The sequence below is a fragment of the Talpa occidentalis genome, unplaced genomic scaffold (genome assembly GCF_014898055.3).
Source record: "Talpa occidentalis isolate TD23 unplaced genomic scaffold, MPIMG_talOcc4v2.1, whole genome shotgun sequence".
Classification (NCBI taxonomy): Eukaryota; Metazoa; Chordata; class Mammalia; order Eulipotyphla; family Talpidae; genus Talpa; species Talpa occidentalis.
In genome coordinates this window covers 150,175,974-150,201,783 of record NW_026555331.1, presented here as the reverse complement: position 1 = coordinate 150,201,783, position 25,810 = coordinate 150,175,974, and the positions used below count along the sequence as shown (strand labels likewise).

Here is a 25,810-nt window from a genome sequence, read left to right as displayed (position 1 = left end):
TTCTTAATTTAGAGGCTGCTGTTATTTCAAATAGGAAGTGATGTATCAAATTAAAGTACTTTTTTTGTTGTGCCTTCTATAAAAAGAGAGGACAGATAAATTTCTGCCCGGACCCTTTCAATCTATTTCCTCTTCTTACCAGAATCATTACATTCTAAGACAGTTCTAAGTCACGAGACTCAGTGGCTGTAATGGGAAATTAAATGTAGCAATTAACCTAAGGCTATTCATAATTGATAGCAAAAAGCTGCTTTCTTGCATTGCAACATCAGTAATTAAAAAAAAAAAAGCGAAACCAAATGTAAATAAACCCCATTCAAAAATTCCCAACACATTAAAGCTATCGGTGAAATAATAGTATACTGCAAAATCACCTGTTACTGGTTATTTTAAGATCAAAAAGCCCGTGTCTGTGTATCAACTCTCCTCGTCTGTCAGCAAAAGTTTCTGATGTTCAGTATCATCGTATCCAGCATTTCTTTTGCAATGAATTATAGTCAACATTTTCACAAAGGGCTCGAGTTCATGAGATTAGAAGAGAATTCTATCAGAGCTCCTTTTGATTTGTCTCAAATTTTAAGCAGACAGGTGATTAGATGGGGTGTTCACTGTCTCTTGTAGAAAAAGTCAGGAAAGGGGGTGAGGTCGGGGGTGGATGCTTACAAGAGTTTCCCTGGTGGTCTAGGGATTAAGTCTCAGTGCTATCACCAAGAGGGCCTGAGTTCAATCCCTGGCCAGAGAGCTGACCCACATGGCGCAGCAGACCTCTCCTGTCTTACACGCTACTCCCCTCAGTAGCGTATTTCAGTAGACCTGGCTGTTCTGCTCCCTACTCTGTCTCTGGTGAATCCTCTCACCCCCACACCTCTGGCCTACACCCCAGCTCTTGTATGCATAAATTAATAAAATAAATATTTGGATATATATATATAAATATGTGTATATATGTCTTTAAGAGGGAGAAAGTTTACTCATAAATTTTAAAATTATAATTAATGGAGTTCAAGCATTGTGCTATGTTATTGCTTTGCTATCAATATAATATTCTGTGTCCTTAACAAAATAAAAACAAAAACTTCATATTCACAACAAATTGATTTGCTTAACTTACAAAGTCAAGGACTGTGTAAACCACTGACATTTCTTGAGAATACTGAGTGCTATTGCCTTAGAACTAAAACTTAAATAAACATTTCTGCCCGAGTGATTTTACAGAGTATTATGCTATGTTATAACAGTCAATAGAAGCAACTGTTAACATACCAACTATCTGGAGGCTCCGAATTGAATACTAAAGGGCATGTACTGGCCTTATACAGTACAGACTTACAATACCAAGCATCAGTTAGCTTCAGGATGAGTTAGCCCTGGAAATCCACAGTACATGATGGATGGAAATATGAGCGTGTGGGCAGGTGTTTGGATGGATGGATGGATGGATGGATGGATGGATGGATGGATGGATGGATGGATTGATCGATCGATCGATATATAGATATATGGAGGACGGATGGGTGAATGGATGGATGGACAGATAGAAGAACCATCAGTGCACTGATCAATCAGTGCATTAATCACTGCTCTATTGAATATGCACTGCTTCCGCCATGGCAGTTAAAGTTAGCACAAATGTAATAACAGAATAGAAGACCAGTTTCATGAAACTAATAGTAAAAAAATTATATTAATATTAGTTATGATACTAAATATTATCTTAATATTAGCTAGATACTAAATATAAATCAAAGCAAGAAACAATAAAAGCACAAAGACTGTAAAGTAAATAAATGGGACAAGCCAGTAACACAGTATGCCATCAAAGTTACACAGGACTACTCAATTTCTACTGGTAACTCAACAAAGAGGAGAATGTTTTGATACTCCCATACAATGCAATAGAATCTGTGACTTGGCTTTTGAAAGCACTGAGTATTCAGATAATTCAATTTATAAAAATCACTGATATAAATTCAATCAGCCTGATATGGCATTAGAATAATATCAACATAAAAATAGCTTCTGTGCAGTGGGTAACAATGATAGGTAATTTTATTTTAATTAAATGTCAGTATGAAAATCCTCTCAGGTATTTATCATGCTAACTATGCAGACCATGTACAAAAAGATTCCAAACAGCTGTTAGAATGTGGTATTTTCATTCAGAGATATTGTACCTGCTGGCATCCCGGTGAGTGTTTACTCCTTTTAGCATTAAAAACGCCAAGTTTAATTTCCAACACACAATGCAATATAGAAATAATCATACATACACATATACATAGAGAATAATCATACATAAAACCACTGTACACAGTTCTGACCCAATGACATATTTGCACTGACACTATTTCACAATTACAAGAAATTCTTTGACTTCAGTTCAGATTGGATCAATTGATTGTTCCCCTTAATGACCAGTAGTCTGTTTCAGAATCAGAAGATCAGAAGCCCTAGTCTTTGAGTCTTTGCCGCTCTCAGGACAACTGGTCCCTCAGACACCTGGTTAGGAATTAGAACCATCCACCCGCGCACCCTGTGCTTCTGGGAGAAGCTCCATCCATCCAGATCTCCAGCAGTTCCTGAGCCTGGATCCGCCTTCTGGGCGCCACCCACACAGACACGCAGGGGACCCCCAAGAGAGCTCAGAGGTAAAACCAATCACACAGTCTGGAGGTTCAGCAACTTCCCCTCTCCTGGCTACCTCTAAAGCCCAAGCAGGAAATACTTCTGTAATGTCAGTTGTCAATAGAGAGCTATCCTAAAACTATCTGAACTAAATCAATGCACAAGGTCAGTCCCAATGATGGCAACTGTTTCTTCTCACCATCAAACTCTCTGACCAGAACTCAGCATTTTAAATGAAGCCAAATATGAAAACTCCATACAAATAAGTCTGCTGCTCTATATTTACTTTAAGGTAGGCACTTTGTTAAGTTGAAGGGGTGTATAATCGGGCACTGGGCAACTTGCTTTTAACTGCTTCCCATTCTCTCGGTGATTCTATATTTGAAAATAAAGAGATTGACAGATGATGTCTATATCTGTCCTTTCGTTATCTCACTTCACATCCTGTATTTCACAAACCTCTTATGCACCCCCGCTCATGCCTCTCGTAACAGCATACACACATACATGCACACACACACACACCCACAAACACACAAACACATACATAACACAATACACATAGGGAGACATAGCTGCCCCCTCATAGTGTTATGTTAGTACCTATCACTTGAGATTATAATTGCACACTTACCTATTTATACTCTCAGAAGCTAAATCTCTTGAGGGCAAGACCAAGCCACAGTAACAATTTCTTCTCCACTGTAGAAAATTGGTAAATCCTGTTGAATGATAAATTTACTACAAAGAACATATCTATATTGGGAAGGGGAAATTTTTTTTTTTAACTTTTCACCTGTTTATATATAAGCGTTTCTCTATGGATGGGTTTTCAATAAAGGGTACAAGAGTACAAGACTACAATGGCAAAATAATAACAGAAATAAAATATTAATAATAATAAAAAATGAAGGTGGTGATAAAAGAGACCACCATACCAGTGGTCCTCAGCTGTAGGAACTGTATGGTTGGCTCTACTTTGATCCTTTGTCCATCATTTTACAATCAACAGGCACCATGTTGTGCCTGGAATACAAGAGATTCTATATGTGTTAGCTATTGATATTTTTGTCATAAAGTAGTCAAGATATTTTTGAATAAGTGAATGAATAAACACATGCACAAACCATTCTGGCTGGCTTAGTTGACAAGTTAGGCCCTTAAATACTAACTACCTGCCTGGTCAGATGGCTACTGAGGTGTACTATTTCAAAATGCTTTTTAAGTCATCTATTGATGACAATAATACAAACACACACCTGTTACCTGAGCTGTAAAGGAATTGACTATCATTTATTTTGAAATCATTTTATTGGGTCACATAGCAAAAACTTCTGTATTATGCCATAAAATGTTTTACTTTGCAGGTAATTTTTACCTTGTTAGTTTTTCATTCATTATAGCTTTTGCTGTACTCTAGAAGTTATCCAGTCACTACTATGAACACTTCATCACCCCCAAGGACAATGTTCTTCTATCCCTCCAGAACTGACTCCCGTTAGTTTCTGGGAAACAGAGAAAAAACAGTTGTTGTTTTGTCAAACCTGAAGTGTTTGTCCAAAAAGGAAGTTGATAGGAATGAACATGTTGGTGGGAGTCACAAATCAACCATAATCATGTTTCTTTCTTTAGTTGAGAAGAGATTTTCCTGCATATCCATGATATCACAACACCCATTTCCTAGACAGTTTCTACCCGTCTATGTTCATGTCTGTTTCTTCCAGAAGAAAAACGTCCAGCACTCCCAGAAAGCTCATAACTTTATGTTTTATTTATTTTGTGACCATCCTCAGGAACTTGCAGTTTTTTTAAGCAATCAATTTTTATTAAAATGATAGCAGGTAGATCTTCTAAATGGAAAGGTGATAAATAACATTCTGAAAAAAAGGGAATATGGAAGAGGTCTTTGTTTTTCATTCTACTCCTAAATTAGTCCATCAATTTCATTATCTTTCAATGTAAGTTTCATACTCCAACAGATTTCAGAAATGTCATTACATTTTACTGTATCACCCTTAGCTTACCTTAATTATATAATATATTAACTTGGATTTTGTTGACTTCTCTTACCTTAAGGAAATATTACTACTGAAATATATAACCTCTTAACTTTCATAATAAATGAATTTAATTTTTAAATAGCATGTTTGTAAAATTCAAGTTAAAAATATGCCCTGTCATAATGAACAATGCACCCTTTCGATAGGGGAACAAATGTCTCTACAGATCAGATTTCAGTATTTTTATAAACAATGTAAAACCCATAATATATCACCCTTTTTGCCTTAGTTGTCAGGAAACTCAGAACTAACCTTAGTGCACAATATCAAAAAACTTCGGTTGACTCCTGATGATATTTGTTTCTTTTGGTGCCTTTCAATAACACCTATTTTGATTTATTTTTATATGTTATAAATGCTTTATGTGCAACTTTGAGTTTGTAAACTCTGTCATGAAGCAAGTGAGTATAACTTTTAAGTAAGTAATTCATTGTTTTTGTTATAACTTGAAGCTATATGACCAGTCTAACAGACTTTATTTTTCTCAATAAAAATCAACCAGTCACACCACTTCTAATATTAAAAAAGATAACATTTTTATACAATATGGGGCCCTCAAGTCAGTCTGATTTAGTAAGATGTTCTTAAATTTTAATGTAGCGGAACTGTCAAAATTATATCTATTTAGTTTAATGTTCTCTTTCAATGTTTCCAGAATAGGCTGTATTATTTATCCAGCAGGATCAATTTCCCATTGGCTAAACTCAGATAAATCACTTTCATTTCAAAATATAAGATGCATATAAGATATTTACCCAATAATCCTTAAATTCATCAATAATAAATTAAGGACACTTGATTAAAGATTATAGATGACCATAATGCTGCTTTCATTATTACTTTACCTACAGCATTCTTACTTTTTATTCTATGCATATGGATTCTTACAATTTTTTCTTCTCTACTTATATACATAGCTTTATAGAAAATTTTATTTCACTTTTAGGTAAAATTACACCAAGAACCCCTCACCTCATTCCCTGACAAGTGTAGAACCTCCCAGTTATCTTTAAAATATTTTTTTATATATTCAGTAATTCTGGCATATCACAATTGATTAAAATTCCTAAAATCAAGTAATATTATGTCCATACTCAAAGTATAAAATGACTCCTTCTGCCATTATATTGAGCTAAAATTCCTCTGAAGTTCAAGGTCTGGCAAGACCTAGACACGTTCTTCCTGCCTAATCTTCTATCCTGCCACCAAGCTCACTTTTATCTCTCCCTTGAATTCTCATGTGGTAGCAAATGCACCCTTAACCCTAATAGGTATTGTGTTAATTTCTACATTTATACGTGCTTTTTCTCATAGGAACTAAGGTTCTTATTTTTTTCCTACCCACATAAAATCTATGCAATCCATAAACTTGGCTTAAATTTTCTTTCCTTCATGCTTGGGTAGTATACTCAATTCTAATTTCCCATTGGTTCTGCATTTTTTTAATTTTTTTGACATTGATAATTGATAATAAGAGCTACATGCACTTGTACATCAAAGATCACACTAAGCTATCGTGTGCACTATTTCTTTTAATATTCACATTAAAGCTTTACAAAAAAAAAAACACTAAATTTTTGAAATTGAAAATGTTATCAACCAGATTCTATAGAACTACAAGTTAAAGAAATCTGGAGACTGAAAAGCAAAATCCTGTCATACATCCAGACCTGGCTCTTTCTCACCTTCAATGTCATGAACACAACTTTTCTTTCAGTTCTCCTATCCCCATCTCTAGCCTCAACTCCACCTTGAGTGTTGGAACAGAACAGACCCGCTCTTGACCCCAGTGCTGAACATGCTTCTAAAGTCATCCACTCTGGATCAAACATCCATGCAGACTTTGCGAGAAACAAATGGATGAGACAGATGAGAAAAAGCAAACTTAAACTACAAAGAACTGGCTAATCCTTGATCTGGACAACCTAGGTCAACTTATAGCATCCAACGCCTCGGAAGTATGAGTAAAAACAACCCAAGACCCCACCACAGTCATCCCCAATCCTAAGATTATGGATGTCGAGTCCTCCCTGAATTTTTCCTGAATTTCTGGAAGGGGTGGCCAGGCGTGAGGGACTAGGGACGTCTAACTCCCCCAACCTAAGCTCTCTATATGCTCTTTCAAAGCTTGAGTTTGTCACCCATGAATGAGAATCCCTGATTGCAAGCACCTGTGGGCAGGGCAGATCTTTTGTGAAGATTTGTGAAGATAAGCAAAGCAGTGACTCAATGAAGCCAGGCAAACAAATCCAGCTGGCAGATTTTGGCTTTTTCCTAAGCCCCAGATGCTCTCTTTCCCCCATCTTCTGTGCCTCTGGTCTGGTCCGGTCGACTCTCTTCTATTCCCAGCAGCAAAGCAACGACTCCCTCTCCTTGGAGCAATGGGGGAGCTTCCTTTCCTTCAGTATGTTGGTGACCATTTCTGTTCATGCTCACAGCATCTCATCTTTCATGCTGAGTGCAAAGATCTTTACTAGGTGTTTCCCCAAAGAAAATATGTTTCTTTATACTCAAAGTTAGTACATTTCTCATCGTTTATTCATGTTGTGTGTATGTGCACATGCACTTTTATTAATATTCTTTGTGAGTGTGTATGTAGCCTGGAAATCCAAAGAAAAGGGGCCTCCCTGGTGGCGCAAAGGGTTAAGATACAACCTATGAAGCTATCCCACAGCCACTACAGGACGAGTTTAATCCCCAACCAGGGAGCTACCCACATGGTACAGCAGACATCTCCTGTCTCGCCCGCTGCTCCCCTCAGCAGTGTATTTCGGTTCGTCTGCCTGTTCTGCTCCCCACTCTGTCTCTGGTGAATCCTCTCATACCCCACCCACGTCTGGCCTGTACCCCAGTTCTTGTATGCATAAATAAATAAATCTTTAAAAAAAATCAGAGGAGCTGCAGTTTTCACTAGACATGTAGCTCAGGGAATGTATTTATGAGTTTAGAACTACAAATAATTTGAACAATAGAAAAACCTAGGAGCTATCAATATTATGTAGTAAACATTTCAAAGAGAAATATATAAAAACCATAACTCCCTGATGGTTATTACCAAAATGGGATCTATGCAATATTTAATGAGACTTTTATATTTTTTCTATATCATCTACCTATTACATTTCCACCCCCTTCCAACATTTGTTCTAATTATACCTTTATGCAGTTCTCTGCTTACTTATTCCTTTTTTTCCTTGGCCTACGGCTCTCTCAATTTTATTTCCCAAATTTTTATGATTTATCTATTTTGGTAATCTAACTATGTCTCTCCCTTTTCCTGTTTCTAGTTTCCAAAAATGGCTATGAAAAGGAAATAAAATAACACATAACACTGAAGGTAATTAGTTTTTTCCTAATAATGTATAAAAAAATTAGAAAACATCCTTTTTAAAAAATAAAATAGCACACACAGAATCTGAACAGCAATAATGAGAGTATACCGATACAACATTTACCCTTAATTTAAAATGGTTATATATATATATATATATATATATATATATATTTATATATATGTAACTTGTGAGCCTTGAGAAGTACTGTAGCAAAGTGTGATATGAACAGGATATGTTCACTCAAGAAAAAAAACTTTAATTAACAACTTGGAAACTAAACACCTTTACTATTTGATGTTTACCACATTTATAAAGGCGTTACAGACAAAATATTATTTCTATTGCTTCTGCTAATATTAGAATAATAATATAGAGGTATATAGAAAGAAATAATACAGGAGGAAATATGTCTATATCTAAAAACACTCAGTATTTGGTGATCTAGTTTCTATATATTCTTGGAACTTTTATATTTTCAGGTTTTGGACATTTTTTAAGATTTATTTATTTATGCATACAAGAGCTGGGTGCAGATCAGAGGTGCGGGGGTGAGAGGATTCACCAGAGACAGAGTGGGCAACAGAACAGGGAGATTGACTAAGGGGAGCAGCGGGTGAGACAGAAGAGGTTTGCTGCGCCTTGTGGGTCAGCTCCCTGGTCAGGGATGGAACTTGTGCTGCAGTGGCTGGGGATAGCTGGATAGTGCTGATTCTTAAGCCCTTGTGCCATCAGGGAGGCCCCAAGTTTTGAACTTTCAACATTCTTATATATAAAATTTTTGTAAATTCAGCTGAACACTTTTTGATCCCATCAGGATTTGGAGACTTTAATGTTAGGTGACAGGATGACAAAGATGCCATTATTTGCGGCTTTATCATCTACTCTAAAATACGTGGCCAAACGAATCTGTATCACCTGTGTTATTAATGGATGCTGGGCTAATTATTAGGGCAAAGCAACAATATATTGCATAATGGGGTGTGGGACAGCCAGGTAATATCCGAATTTATCAGGCAGCATATTTCCTCGAAATTCTTAGAGCAGATTAGGAATGCCACCTACTAAATTCAGAACAGCCTGAGAGCACAGTAAGTGCACATGAGAAAAATTGTTACCTTGCTATATTTAGCACTGTCCAGTAAACAAAAATTAAATAAGGTAAAAAGAGATAGTTTATGTAAGGCATTTTTTACATTTTCTTGAAAAACCTTTTTCTATTTTCAGGATGCCAATTCTAAATTTTCTGAAATGAGAACAAATAAACCAGGATGAGAAAAGTCATCTGATCCTTGTCTTAAAAAGAGAGAGAAAAATTTTATTATCTGTATTTGTGAGGCATGAAAAAATCCACATAAAACAGTATTTTTTCTAGAACTTGTGAAAAAAAGTATTTTAATGGGTGAATGAAGGGGCATGCTTTCTATTTATAATAGTACATATTTAGAAAATTGAATAGTTTGCAAGAACAATTCTTACCCTGAGTTTGAGACAAAGTGCTTATTTACAAACATGGCTTTATGGCCATTGTTACGAAGATCAAACCGTCTTGAAAATCAGAATGGTAAAGGTCCATTCTCAAAAGTTTTTGCAGAAAAAAATGATTTCATTTTTCCATCCTCTAACACACCAGCCTATGTTCCCTCTTTGCCCCTTAGACTGACATCTGTACAATGATATTACTAGATTTTCTATTTCCTTATCAAATTGATTTTGATGTCTAGCCCAATACTGGCCCTTAGCAGATGCTCCGTGTTTTGTTGTTTTTTTTGTTTGTTTGTTTGTCTGTTTTTTTGGCTGAAACAGAAGGGTTATAACTATTTAATTGAATTTTAGCTTTAAAATATGATTTTTATAGCTGTTACTTAAATTTAGAATTATCTCACTGAAAATATGGTTCAAACAATTTTCATCTTGATGACAATTTAGTATTTTTGGAGCACACACTAAAAGAAAAAATTATAATCTATCACCTTACCAAATAATTGGCTAATAAACTAATGGTAGAAAATAATCCCTAAATAAGTTTCTTTTAGTTAGGAACACTTGTCTTCTGTCAAGCAAAGTTTATGATTTTTACAACTGAGAGTTCAGAAATTGTACCTAAAAGCAACATTAATATATCCCATCTCAATCTGATGGATAACATTCTGGAATCAAGTCAAAGCATAGAAAAACATGTAAGTTATTAAATGATGAATATTTCAACCTTCAATGAGTTAATTTCCTAAAGATTTAAGCTTTGTTCTTGCATGTTGAGCTAAAGACATGTGTGAAATCAATAAAGCATGATCATTTCTATCAATCATTATAGAAACCGGTGACATGATAAGTGAAGTAATTATCTCAATTACATGAGGACTGTATTGTGATTACAGGACACTGGCAGATATGTTAGTCAAGCACCTGTAGACATGGAGTTTTCAGAAGTACGAAGCTGTTTGGAGATGGTCCATGGGCACTGGTCTACATTATATGATGCCTCCTCTGAAGGTGCTGGTCTGTTAAGACACCTCTCCCTCCACAGAGGACGTTGTCCAGACACCCTCTCAACTCATTAATCCTTAGCCTAGTCAGCCCCCCCCCCAATAGGCTCTTAGTACAATTTATTTAATTTCCAGGGTTTTGGGTATTCTGTGAAGCTTGAAATTGTTAAGGATGCTTAAGATGAATGGCTAAATGTTTAATTTAATTTTGCTTAAGGCACTAGATTTACAAAGTCATTAACACATATTTAAAAAGAGCTTCTCCACTTAGTTTTCTTGTATTGTCAGTCAATTCTAATCACTAGCCAGAGGAAAGTCCAGCCCAGAACAACAATGGAGAAGAGCTTTTAGGGGGCTGATGTCACTCTCATCAATTGAGTTCTGAAGATCTTTCTAGAAACTCCATGAGCTATCCTTCCTGACTCAGCTTTGAAAAACCTATTTATTTTTTTTTTTTATTTATGAGGGGCAGTCTCTTTAAATAAAAACCAAACTACTTTTACATTTTGAAAGCATACCCCAATACTGCTTAATATTTGCCTTTTTGGAATTATGTATTTTTCTCCTTCAGTATTTGAGAGTTTTATTAGCAGCAGTTTGTGCTTTTTTTCCCCCAAATTGGAGAATGAACAGGAATGGAAAAATCAATCACATAAAGTCAAACTGAATATAAAGACAGATCGATATAAAGGATGCCATCAAAATATATAGGCCTATATGTGACAAAATTCTGGAGAAGGTGGGAGGGTGATTCAAAGTTACTTTCTCCTAAAGTAAAATGCATGATCTGTAAGCAAAATGGACTAATAAACTTAGTCTTTCTCAGTGGCGATGCTAATTATAATGCAGGGCCTTCAAAATCATACCCCCATTAAGAAGAGATTTATCATTAAATCATTTGTCTTCTATATTGCATCAGGCTCTGGACTTAACTAATCAGCAAAAGATCACAGATGCCTAGGACAACTTATCAATTATCTAGAGTTCTTTTCTATTTTTATTAAGAGGGATGAATAATATGAGAATTCAATTAGGTCTGAAAACAGAACCATTTACAGAAAAAGAAAATAAAAACGTTCTATAGAGTTTTCACTGAGTAAAGTTTCAACTGCCTACAATCTGTCCTGTGAATTCCTATGTTCATGGCATTATAAAATGCAAAGAGGTCGGTTGGTCATTTCTTTTCATTGTATCTGTTAAACACAATTTTACTGAATTTTTAAAAATTATATATATTTATTTATATCTTTATAATGATAAAATAATCTCCATGTTTCTATATGTTTTTCTGCCTTTATACAATCTGTGCAGACCTAGGTGCCGGGTGCTGTTCCTGCCTTCACCTTCCTATGGAAGTCAGTAGATGCCTCCTTTCATGGCCCAAGTAGCAGATAATTTAAACTTTGCTGACCACATATGGTTTCTAAGGTACTTGCTTCATTTTCTGAAAGCAGTATGAGCAAGACTTCAGCACATGGGTGTGGCTACAATCAAATAAAGCTTAGAGTGATGCAATCATTAATTTCCCATAATTTCATGTGTCACAAAATATTGTTCCTTCTATTTCAAAAATTACTTGAGAAACATTTTAGCTAAGTACTATATAAAAACAGGACCGTGAGCCTCCCTGGGGGCCCAGGGATTAGCCTCAGCATTATGCAGCTATGGGCCAGCCACTGTGGCCTGAGTTCTATCCCCAGCCAGGGAGCAATCCACATGGCAAGGCAGACCTCTCCTGTCTCACCCGCTGCTCCCCTCAGCAGTGTATTTCAATACATCTCCCTGTTCTGCTCCCCATTCTGTCTCTGGTGAAACGTCTTACCCCCTGCACTTAAGGCCTACACCCCAGTTCTTGTATACATAAATAAACAAAAAAAAATCCTTAAAAAAACAAACAAAAAAAAAAAAACACCACCTGATTGAGTTCAGCCTTTGGGCTACAGTTTGCTGACCTGTGGCTCTTAGTATTAAAAAGGGGAATTTCTCTAGAGATGACATACTTCTACATAATGCTCCCCTACCCCCTGAAGTCTCATAGACCTCTCTCTTAGAGAAATTTTAAGGATTCGTTGTCAAGTTTCTATTTCACCAAAAGATATTTACCATTTGCTATCTTAGTAGACTTGGCTCCAAATTTAGATAATTAATTCTAAGAAATGGGAGGGGGGTGGGCAGGATAAAATGGAACTGTTTGCAGTTGGCCAGGGAACTCTAGTGTGATTTTTGTTGCTTCCATTTGAGAAAAGGCAACAGCTTAAGGCAACCTAAGATGTATTAAGAAATCTCAGCCCCTATAACTAATGTGAATCTACACGGAAACAATATTCTTGGCACTGCTTTTGCAATTAAGATATGCATCCACTAAAGTTGAAGATATGCTGTGTGTTTTTACTTAAATAAGTCACCACCTCAGCTCAGGAGTCGAAACTTGTAAGTAGCACCTGAAGAATTCTGAGATGCAACGTTTTTAAGTAGTTTGCCCAAGAGCACAGAGGTAGTCTCCAACCAAGTTTTGCTGTGATTCCAAAATAAATGCTCTTTCCTCTATAAACTGACTCCAAGGATAGGGTATTTTCTTCCATTTTCTCAGAAGGAAGTAGGAAACTAAGCATTTAGCCTCTAGTTCACAAGTAATTAGTGACAATTTAATTGGAATTTAAAGTGTTTTCACTGCATTAATAAATAATTAACACCAATATAGAAACAGCTTTGCTCTGCTGGAGAATTGAGCATTTTAGCAGATAAGCTTTGCACAGAACCAGTTTAACAAGTGGTAGTGCCCTGCAGAAGTATTTCTTGTTTCCATCAGCATGAAAGTACCAGGTTTATTTGCTTGTCTTATGCCTGAAGTCAGAGAGACAGCCACTGCTCTTGGGTTGAAAACCGTTTCCACAACCAGGTTGCGAAAAGTGAACTAGAAGACATTATGGTTCACAGCAGTGATGCAGTTTCTATAAATGGGAGCCCTGATGAGTACCCCCACCCCTCACACACACCCATTCTCTATCCTCTCCTTAAGCATGTAAATCAGGTTACATGATGACAAGTAGTTATTATAGCTTCAATAGCTTAATTTTGCCAGTCACACAAAGGCAAATATGAAACCCTAAATTTTCATCTTATGCTCACAGTAGTCTCCCAAGCTCATGGTATAAAACTATATTTATTAATTTATTAAAATTACAAAAATAATTAAGGACAAAAGAAAAAAAAACATAGAAGCAGATTCATTGTTCTGCTGTCAAACAACCTAAATACAAGAAATCTTGAAATAATAAAATTGGTGATTTTTGTGTCAGAATGTTTGAGGAAAATGTATATTGTATTAAGGAAAATGTATATTGTATACCTCACCTTGTTATGTTTCTACTCTGGAATACAAAAAAAAATGAGGTCACTTTCTACAGTAAAACTTTTTTTTCAGAAAAAAACAGCTGTAGGTGAGGAATTTGTCCCCTGTTCTTTTAAGAAAGGAAACTAAAATAAGGACAAATTTTAAATATGACTTGGGATGGAAATGCACTCTTTCTGAAAACCCAAATCCCTCACACATGGTAATAAGTACCTCTAGAGGCAATAGGATTTAATTTGATTTGTACTGGTTGATTTTGTACTACACTGGCAAATGCAGAAAATCAGCAAGGACAGACTTATTTATACTTTGCATAATTTCATTCAAGATTTTCAAAAGGAAATAATGAAGCAAGTCAAAATAATGTATTAAGGATGAGGGAAAATTAAACATAGTCAATATTTTGTTGTCTCTTTCATTCTCATAGATGCAGAAAATAAGTCACATGATGTCACACAATCCCCCATATTCCACCTTTTGAAGATTTTCATTTTCCTAATTAAATCTTGCATGCCATTAATCAAGTGCTAAGTGCTTCATAAATATAAAAATATGCCTGTTTTACTTTGTTCTTTCAATTTTGCTCATTCTGTAGGCAGAGGGGAAAATTCTCTTCCCAGGTGAATGGTAACAAATACTTTCTCTGTTTGGCACCACATCAATTCCCATTTGTCTGAGAGAAAGGGGCAGTCTAAGGTACGAATCACATTCATTTCAATCTATTATTGCCTTTATACTCAGGAAGCTGAGAAGACTGATTAAATTACCCACAGTTCCACAAAGCACCTCACTTACAATTTCCTGACTTTATGAACACACCATATTTTACACGTCTCAGCCAATTAACAAGCTTCAGTCAGTCAGGCAATCAACAAACATTAATATCGCTAAGAGCTAATTAATTTTTCAACTACATATTCAAAAATCGGTAAAATCTTCATTTCCTTGTATCTTTGAACCTTAGTGTTGAGCTCACACACTTAATTGTTTGAACCAAGAAAATATAAATCCTCTATCACATAATTATTATACAGAGGAATCGTTTTCTTATTCTGAAAATGGGGTGAAGAACTTAGTTGGATTTAAATATCTTGCATGTATGCAAGCAGATGTCACACTGTATAACATTTATAGACAGATTTTGTTCAGGTTAAGATGCTATAGATTTTTTTATGTATAATTATCATTATCAGGTTCTTACCTGGAACGGTTTTTGTCATTGTTACATGAACAAATCCTTGTCCTTAAGCAGCCAAATTTTGGCAGACTTGAAATTAGTTCAGTTTGAGATTCTTGCCATACCATCTCTACAGGATCAAATAAAGGCCCCCATCTGAGGCAGGGTCTGTGCAAGCACATCTGTCCCTTTGGAAGCACGTGACCAGAAGCCAAAAGCCATCAGAGAAGATTAGTGTGGTCTGGAAGCTCTCCCTGCGGCATTTCGTTTCTTCCTGAGGTCAAAACAGAGCTAAGAATGAGCTAGAAAATAAGCTCATATCTTTGCAAACAAGGATTGTAGAGGGAAAAACATATAATAATATGGCTCCGGGTCCCTGGGGAGAGAAGGCCTTGACAGTCAACCTGTCAAGTTCAGCAGGCTTATCTGCCTCCCGGCACCTGCTGAAATCAGCTCCCAGGTTTGCCAAGTAAGCCTTCTCATGCTAATTTCATGTCCCATTGGGGACACCTCCTTTGAAGAGATAGTTCCCCAAGTAAATTGTTAAATTGAATCATACGGCCCACAAATGGATCTCAAGTGAGTTTCAGCTCCATGAGTCACCCTTTCACCCAAGGATGAGCAAATTCTGTTTTTATTTTTTTTTCTTTTCTTTTGACAGCCAAAAAGAACCATTCGAAAGCAGTTCATTCTTTAGGAAAAGGTGGTAGCAGCAGACATGCTCCCTCTGTTACCTTGTTTTTCTTCTTTGTGAAATGCACATAAATGTTGCATTGGCCTGTACATGACTCAAGCAGTATTTGGTGCTTCTATGAAGAGTGTATGATTGTGTCATATGACTAGTCCCTGCACCTGTGTTTTCACCAAATTCATCCGCCCTATTACCTGATGCCCTGATGATCGCGTCCAGGTCTACAGACAGGCATCGGGACAGACTGAAGGGCACTCGCTAATCACAGGGCAAAGCGGACGTTACCAAGCCATGAATTATTGCTCTGCATCCCAGAGGCAGACAGGGTCAGACTACTCAGCTCTTGAAGTTACATTAAGGATTTGGGCTCTTATCCCAGAAGCCCCAGGAAGTCCTCTAAGGGTTTTTACCAGGGAGTGACACAATCACATTTTTATTTTGAAAAGATAATTCTGGCTGAGTATGAAGAATGGCTGAGTGTTGAAAAAAGCAAAGTCCTTAATGATTTGGGAAATTGCCTGGAGAGACAGCAAAGGGGAAGGGTAGGCTGGACTGTCTCTGCATAAGCTTCTATTAAAGACATGTTAGTGCCTAAGCAGCGCTGACCTTGGTGAATTTATCACTGCTTCACTTGCCCAGTGAGAACCAGGTTGACTGAGCTCAATTTTTGGGAGGGAGGTTTCATGCAAAAATCAAGAAAATCTCAAAAAGGAAAAAGCAGAGGTGATCATTGTCCCCATTTCTTCAGAAAAAGGTTCCAATTATGCAGGTGGTTTTCCCAAGTGACAAAGAGAGTGAGGGATTCAAATGAGACTCAAGCATCCTCTTATATGATCCTCAAGGCCATGCTGTTTCATCGCTGCACTTGGCCTTCCACTGAGAAACTCAGTTGCCATGGGCCGGGTGACCCCCTATAAATCAAGTACACATGAAACACACACACACACAGGCTCAAACCATATGCATGTATACACACACAATCTTAAATCTCACACACACACACACCCAGGCTCACACCATATGCATGTATACACATACAATCTCAGTATATTTGGTGGACAAATTACTTCTGGAAACTTCTGGAGTTTCTGGCAGATCCATCTATCTATATATCTATCTGGCATATATGTGTATATAGATAGATATACTATCAGTATATTTGATAGTTGAATTATTCATGGACTTTAAGTTTCTGGCAGAGAAATCCCTAGGGAGGTCAGCAGAAGGTCAACTCCACTCTATTACTGAGGCTACCATGTTAACTTTGACACTCTCCCCAAGCCAGAGGTGATATTTCCTTCCCAAGTAATCATATTTTATCTAAAAGTATTTGCCACTGTAATAAAAACTCTCACTGTTTTCTCTTTGATGTGCCACTTTTGCAATTTTCACTAACATACAAGATGAGTATCAACCAAATCCTCTACCTGTGACTCAGACGTGTCTGTCCAGTAGGTATAGATTAGCTCATCGTGGAATGCAAGTGAGTGAAATGTGGGTGTGCTCACGATGCCAACATTAACTAGTAAGAATGTATATTACACCTGCTTTCAACAACATCTGACGTTACTCTTTGACATATCATCAGCCATGTCTGTGTCAAGTCATTATCTGCAGATTAAATAAATACTCTTTCATTGAAAGAGAGCGTAATTTTTAAAATTGCCAATTATCCTTTCCTTTGAAACCTTTAACCACATGAGCTAAGTAATTTTCATTTTATAACTTCCCAATAACTCACTATAGGCCTGAAATCACTGTGGAGGCCATAGGAGAAAGTGAACACTAGAGAGTAAAAGGTGAATGTTAGTGTCAGTAGCCACTAACTCAACAAAGTCATCACAATGGAAGAGGCATCTTCAGAGCCTGTCAGGAGGTGGTGAAAGAAGAAGGGAAGGGACTCATTTGCTCTCCAGATGGCACAAATGACTGCCTGCTCAGAGACAGGCTGTGCCATCTCTCAGCCCCCTGCGCCCTGTGCAGAGACGAATTAGGTAGTCAAGCCCCATCCTGTTCCCTCCACTGGATGTACTGATCATCCTTTAAGAAGGTTAATCTCAGGAATGTCGAGTGAATTTACTGTCAATGTAATATTGATGTTTCAATTACTTTTAAAAAGTAAAAATGGAGAACATCAGATAATACAAGGACTTTGTTTTCACATCTTGGTTGCAAGCTGAGTTCAGTTCTAGCTAAGTAGATTGTTGGCAACTGAAACTGAGATCTAGAAGAATAGGGAATTTGTAACCAAAAGGCCAGGAATCTTGTCATGGCAGATTCATGTATTAATTTTTCCATAGACAAGTCATGATCTTGCAAAATCTTTATTTCATAAAATGGGGAAAATAATGTTAACTCGCAAGACTTATTTTTGACAAGAGGTTTGTGAGTTATAAAAGGTTTACAAATGCTTTTTGTATTATAGCAACCAAGTGAAATAACTGGATTATACTTTCTCCCTACATCAGTCATCTCCAATATCTCAGATCATGTTACACTACCAATAAAATACCTTTGATTTTGTATTTAAAAAAATAAAGTATGTGAACAGCTATCACCAGTTTATCATCAACAACACAGAAAATCAAGGTTATTAGTAGTAGTGATAGTGGATGTATGCACATTTCAAATTATTTCCTAGATACTTGTATCTTTTTGACCAATTTCTTACGCAACCTGATAATTTTTTATTGATTATTTTATCTTATAATGGGGACACAAAAGGGTTTGTATCGGGAATGTAAGTATCACTTCTGCCATTTTCTTGGTGTTGGTGTTAATATTTTTACGTTGACATTTATGACAATTTTCTTTGTAAGACTCTTTAGCCAAGGCCTCCCCGGTGGTGCAGCAGGTTGAGTGTGGGTTTGATTCCTGGCTAGCCCGGGAGAAACCCACATGGCACGGCTGACGTCTCCTGTCTCGCCCGCTGCTCCCATCAGCAGTGTACTTTGGTCCTTATGCCTGTTCTGTTCCCCACTCTGTCTCTGGTGAATCCTCTCACCCTCCTGCACATCTGGCCTGTACCCCAGTTCTTGTATAAATAAATAAATCTTAAAAAAAGACTCTAGCTACTTTTCATTCAACAGAAACATAACAGAGTTAATAGATAAATAAAAGGTCTACTGTCAACCCTTCAGCTCTTCTTGGGATATTGGCCATAAATGTAAAACTATAATATGTAGGCAAAATGCAGGGCACAGTTTGTATGCAGATGACTGAATAAAGTCTAATTTATTTCTATTTTTTAGATAAAAATGAACAGAGGGGATTAAATTTTTCTTCCCAAGTTTCATATTCCACATTCATATACTGTGAGGATCATGTGAGTGAGGCTAATGAGTGATATTAAGTAAATCAATGCATCTTCATTTAAAAAAAAATAGTCACTTATTTTCTCACATGATTATTTGCACTCATTTCATCACTAAAGACTTCAATAGTATACGAAGAAGATGAATTAAAAGTTCTTGCGATTTCCTATCTGATGCATAGCTCTTTATGAGACAATTATCACGAAAAACTTTCAAAGATATCTTTGATGTTTGCAATTTTCACAATAATACCAGATTATTAAAAATGACTAAGAATTGATGAAGTGTTCACTTAGGTGAGATTTTTTATAACAACAACAAAGATGGAAAATTTTGCTAGCTTATGTTAAGGGCAACACAAAAGCCGATGTCATACAACAGGTGTTTTAGAATACAATAAGAGATTTATGGAGGTTCATCTTGCTTATCTATAAGCTCTCAGGCAGGGTTATCTGTTAAACGGTAATTGTTAGTACTTGGCACATACACATTCTGTAAATATTGGTGGATTTGATATTCTGATTTCAGAATCTTGATTTTAAAAATAAAAAGTTTAATGTTTAAATGAATTATGTGAAACAAACTTGGCTATGACCCATAACCACCAGAAGTCCTCACTCCTGCCATGCATGACTCAGACTTCTCTGGAACATTCCAGAACTTCAAATATTCTGACCAATTATCAGACCATATTTTGTTTGGACAATATGTCCACATTATCTATTACACATAAACCTTAAACATAGTTTATTTTAAAGGTAGTCTAACTGAAATTCACTGAGAGGTTTTACTGATTCAAAATACCTCAAACCCTAGGAACTTATTTAGAGGAAGCCATGAAAACTGGGTTTGTTCTTGCTTTGTAACACAAGTGCCTGACTTAGGCTATGACTGTGAGGCATCCAATTCAGAGTGGTATCCACATAAAATTTCTGCTCTTATATTTTATTTTTTTAAGGATTTATTTATTTAATTATGCAAGCACTGGGTACAGTCAGAAGTCTGGTGGGTGAGAGGATTCACCAGAGACAGAGCGGGGAGCAGAACAGGCAGATAGACAAAGTACACTGCTGAGGGGAGCAGCAGGCAGCAGGAGAGGTCTGCGCCATGTGTGACCCTCGCCCAGCGGCCGGGGATTGAACTGAAGCTGCAGAGGCTGCGGGCAGCTTTGCAACCCAGTGCTCAACAGCTGCACCACCGGGTAGGCCCTGCTCTTATATATTAAATTCACTAATAAAGAATACACCTGCATAAACCCCATCCTTGATTAATATATGGTGTTTGTTCTCTCTCTCTCTCTCACTCTCTCTTTCTCTCTCTCTCTCTCTCTCTTGCTCTCTCTCTCTCTCTCTCTCTCTCTCTCTCTCACACACACACACACACACACACACACACATTGTACTATGTGGCCCTAGACTTGCTGTATAATTTCCAGTTCCTATAAGTAATAAACTTTTCTTCTTCTCCCGGGTATTGCTGAAAGCATCTTGCAAGCGTAATAATAACCACAAGGATTGGTCCAGTCAGAGCATCATTCATTGACTCGCTGGGACCAGCACACACGATTCCTAAATAACCCTTTATCAATGTTCCTTTCTCCTTGAGAAAAGACTGATCATCCTCCGAGTCATCATCTCACTTTTTAAAATTTCATTAATATCAAGAGAAATCTTTTAAGTATAGCTTTCTGAATCATTTTTCTGTGCTCTGTCAGTTTGGGTTTGGAATTTACTCAAACAATAAACCTGTTTTGACAAATGTCAGACAAACCAACCAACTCGTGTAGTGTTTAGAGGGTTGAGAGGTGAAGTAGGCTTAACCTCCATTTATCTAATCATCTTGCACCAGAAAGGGAGACAGATCAGGTGATAGACACAGCAAGGAGAGCAACAGTGTCTTCAAACACCAGAAGGCCTGGCTTTGCTTTGAACTACAAGCATTTCTCCCTTTCTGTGAAATAGCTGCCATTTTGGGAGTAAGAGATAAAAAGTGTAAGTTTAAGATTAAGGTTGGGACAGGACCAATCATTGTAGAGGTGCTTCCAGGAAGCTCTACACAACTGACTTCAATTCCTAGATCTATACATGAATGTCAAGCCCTTGATTAGAATGTTCTCATGTAAGCAGAAAATGAAACATGAAATGACAGCAAAAATACATAATAACTTGGTTCACATAACAAAAAAATCCCAAGCATACAGGCATGGTCAGGCAAACAGATGTGAACAGGCATGGTCCTAGTAGGACTTTAATTCCTTTCTGATTCTTGTCCATCAACCCTCCCCCCTCTGGAGACTTCATCCTCAGGGAGAGAGAAGGGTGGCCAAGGTTTTCAGGATGAGCGAGAATCATTGCAAAGGGAAAGAAGCTTTTCTTTCCTGATAGAGACCATCAACAGTTCTTGTGTGAGTCTCATTAATGCAAAGGATTCGTGAGCCAAGATGGCCCAGAGCTCCCCATATTTGAGAGAGAGGTGTGACACAGGGAATGGGATTCTATTGACAGCATGAGGCCAAAAATCAAAAAAATTGGCTGGATCTCCCAACAGCCTGTGGAGCCTCAAAAATGCCTGTGAGTGATCCGTGAGCCAGACAAGGGAGATTAAAAACCAAAGGTGAAAAGGCAGGAGAAGGCATGAAGTAGACAACTGGTGATCAAATTTGTAAAAAAAAAAAATCTCCCCAAGTGATGTTTACATGAGAACTGAATCATCTGCCTAGGACCTAATGCATGTGTCTGTACAAAAATGTGAGGGACGGAGCCAGGGGGAGGTAGCTGAGACACTGGCATCACACTGAGTGTGGAAGGGCAAGAGGAGACAGTGGGAAGGGATTGATCAAACATGGAGTTGATCCTTGAGACAAGAAAAAAGGACCAGCATGACAGGGACAGGGAGAAAGAAGCAGAGAAAAGGAGGAGCTAGGAAACGAAAGTTTCTGTTCTCTGCTTCATTTATCTAATCTTTAATAATGATAAAGACTGATCATAACTTCTATCTATAGTTTCTGAAAACAATTTCCCATTTAATCTTTTACAGATGTCATATTTTAGCTGCATTTGGGAGTTTCAGGCTTTTGTCAAATTAGAATTCTCTGGCAAAGACAATTATTTCAGTAATAAGGATGGCATGGATATACTGAAATATAATTCAAATTTCAATATTGTAAAAAATAATCCATTTAAGTCTATGATTGTTGCACTGTCGATCAAAAGCTCACAGCGCTGTATGTGTGTGATTTAGTCATACAAATCTAAAAATTGCCTGATAGAACATACTGATACTGATAAGTCTAGATAAGATAACTTCCACACATAAGAAACTCAGTTCTGAACCACTTTAAATAAATTACAATGCCAGAGTATTTAAAAATAAAGTGTTCATGTAAGCAAAGAAATAAAAGAAATATCTAGATAAAAATTATCTTTACCAGACCTCCCTGGTGGCACAGGAGTTAAAGTCTCAGCGCTATGAAGCTATCTCCAGCCACTGTGGCATGAGTTCGATCCCCGGGCAGGGAGCTGACCCACATGGCACAGCAGACCCCTGCTGTCTTGCCCACTGCTCCCCTCAGCTGTGTATATCAGTAGATCTGCCTGTAGATCAGTAGAGTGCTCCCCACTCTCTGCTAAATCCCCTCACACACACCCCCACACCTCTGGCCTACAGTCCAGTTTCTGTATGGATAGATAAATAAAAATAAATCTTAAAAAAAATGAACTTTACCAAATATCTAGTATCCAGAGCCCAAATTTTAAAACAAAAGAGAGAGAATATATAGGAAATGCTACAATTTGACACTATTTGATAATGTTTTGTTCATGATGGTGAGTAAATACTTCAAATGTCACAAAAATATGTAGTCTTGAAATTAAAGACCCTCACAGCTCACCCTCCAGGTATCAGCATGTTAATGTATTGGCATATATTTCTCCAAATTTGTTGGAGCTCTATCTGCATTATTATAAAGATATGGTTTCTCTTGTTTCTTTCCAATTTGTCTTCCTCTCATTTTGCAGTCAGTCTTTGGAGTTCTAACTCACTGTTTTCTTTATTTTTTCTTTTAAGATTTATTTTGCTTTATGCATACAAGAACTGGATGTAGGCCAGAGGTGTGGGGGTGGGGTGAGAGGATTCACCAGAGATAGGGTGGGGAGCAGAACAGGCAGATCTACTGAAATACACTGCTGACAGCAGCAGTGGGCGAGACAGGAGAGGTCTGCTGTGCCATGTGGGTCAGCTTCCTGACTAGGGATCGAACTCATGCCACAGTGGCTCGTGATAGCTTGATAGCACTGACACTTTAACCCCTGTGCCATCAGAGAGACCCACTAATTCACTGTTTTCTAATTATGAAGTTACTGTAAAATTTATTTGACTATTCCCTATGTGATGAACAAGCATGCTATTTATAATTTAGCACAACTGGTAATGCTGTAATCAATGTCTATGAAGCAAACAAATAACTTTTGTATCTTTCATTAATATCTCTATCACAATAGAAATGTGACAATTTTATTAGAAATTTCCAAATTCAAAAACAGTATTCAAATTTTTGAGAAAAATAATTTGTTCACAATTTGCACAATAACACTTAGAAATAATAAATCACATAGAGGGAGTAATATTGCTACATACAGAAGACATCTCAGTGGTTACATTAATTAAAAAATGCCAATTTAAACATGGAGGTAGAAGATTTTACTCTGTGAAATTCTTTACAACCTTTTCAAAAATGAATATTCATCAAGATCTTTTAAATGTCGTTATCTCTCATTGTAAATCTATAGACAGGGCAACAGGACTTCTAACATGAAGTCCTGAAAAAAATATAGGATTTAAAATTAGTATAATTATAAATGAAAGGGAATATAATATTAGTTATGATATAATTATAAAAATATCCTAAACAGATAGAATTATACCAACATGTTAACAGCGACTGTGTGTGTGTTTCCTTGCAAGTGTATTTCTTTTATGAAGAAACAAAAACTTGTATGACAAAGATGAACAAGCCCCCTCTAATCAGCATCCAAACTCTGATATTATTACATGCCGGCTTTTCATAAATGAATGTATAACTCTATATAATCAGACGCAGTTTTTGCCTTCATGGTAGAGGACTGCCTTGTAATTGACATGAGAGCGACTTCAGTCTTAGCTTTTAAGGACATCCAAAAAGAACAGTTCTCATAAATTAGCGTAGGGGCCCAAAGTGATTGGCAACAGCTTTCAAGAAGCAGTGACAACAGGAGTTTCTCAAGAGGTTTCCATCCGTTTCACAAGATTCTTTAGAAGGTTTGGAAAATTACTGATTTTGAGGTGTGTAAAGAAACCACTCACTCTTAACATTCCGTCTCCCTTTCACTGCAGGCCCAGTGAGAACCTCAAAGGACAAGGATCTACTTTAATCATTAAGATGACTGGTTCCCTGAGAGCCCATCTGTGGCACACTGGTCTGAACCGCCTTGATGCTGGCCGAAAACAAGATGGAATTCATCTAGACCTTTCTATTTCAATGATTATTTTTAGCACTGTAATGAAAGCAAGCACCAAGCAGAAATATTGATCACTTCAATTTTCTTATCTTCATTTCACTCCACATTTGCAGTTTATTAGATTTCTGCATCACCACAAAATAAGGTTAATCAATCACTATTTTCCGCTCTTTGCTCATACTGTCAGGCAAAATGATACCTTTAAAACACACCAAATTATAATTTATGTAATGCTGAGGATAGTCTCTTAGCCATCTTTTTATACTAAGGATCTGGTACAGTGATTGGCACATAGAAGAAACATAATAAACTTATGGCCAAGAAAATTACACATAAACGTAGTCTTTCTATCAGTGGGATTATAGGGGATTAAAATGAGGTCATCTCCTGTGGTGATGGTGCATGGGTGCCTCGGGGAAGGAAATTCTATGGGGACTCAACCTAAGGGGGTGGGAGGAAGCAAATATTGTTAAAAATAATAATAAAAATTTAAAAAAAATAGAAAAAAGAAAAATATATCCACATCAATAAATAGGTGCAAATTTTAAATGATTTCAACAGCCTTGAACTGACCTAGAAACTTGAAAGTAGAGAAATGGTTAATTGGATTCTTATTAATATCTAATATATTTGTACTCTTCGTAATAAATATAAAAATAAATAAAAGGAGGTCATCTCTATTTCAATGGGTCATTTTAAACATTTTTCCCAATTTTAAAAATTTTCTAATCTAACGAATTGTCTTCACACTGATATCACACAGAGGGTGCTCATTCAAATTCCAGAGGAAAAGAAGAAAGGGTTTTTTCTCTCTCTCTTTTAAAACATCCAGAATTTCAAATTTATGCTTCATCAGAAAAATCAGGGAAGAAGTGCAGTGAATTGCCTCAGCCATGTTCAGAGGGGGGCAAATAACAGAAATAAACCACATCTTGAGTTAGGGACTTTGAAGTCATCTCATAGGAATAGGGACCATAGTAACAGGCCAAAGCTATAAGTCACTAATCACATCAATTGTTTGAAGCAGTCTCTTATGATGGAGCCTGAGGCACCATGAGCGACAGAGCATTCGACTGTGCTCACAACAGTATCTCAATGCTCTTTGCTTCTGGATCTGCCTTCTATGGTCTTAGCCTGATTCAATGCCACTATGTAGTAAGATGGTAAACCAAATGATTGCATGTCTCTCTCTTTGGGTTCTTGCTATCTTTTTTTTTTTTTTTTTTTCCTGCATGGCCATCTCTTATTAGCCAGCTGAAAGCAAAGCAGCTGCTCAAC

The 25,810-nt window shown here is 36.9% G+C and overlaps 1 long non-coding RNA gene across 6 annotated transcripts in view; it reads right to left on the bottom strand.

Annotated features, from left to right (window-relative positions):
* Window positions 1–3,157: 3,157 nt before the first annotated feature.
* Window positions 3,158–25,810, bottom strand: part of LOC119248185 (uncharacterized) — a 160,690-nt gene continuing 138,037 nt past the window's right edge. For all 6 annotated transcript variants that reach the window (XR_008550898.1, XR_008550897.1, XR_008550900.1 and 3 more), the window contains 3 exons: window positions 15,057–15,306; window positions 4,004–4,130; window positions 3,158–3,327 (listed from right to left, as the gene is read on the bottom strand). This is a non-coding gene — a long non-coding RNA (uncharacterized LOC119248185). The remainder of the gene's footprint in view (window positions 3,328–4,003; window positions 4,131–15,056; window positions 15,307–25,810) is intronic.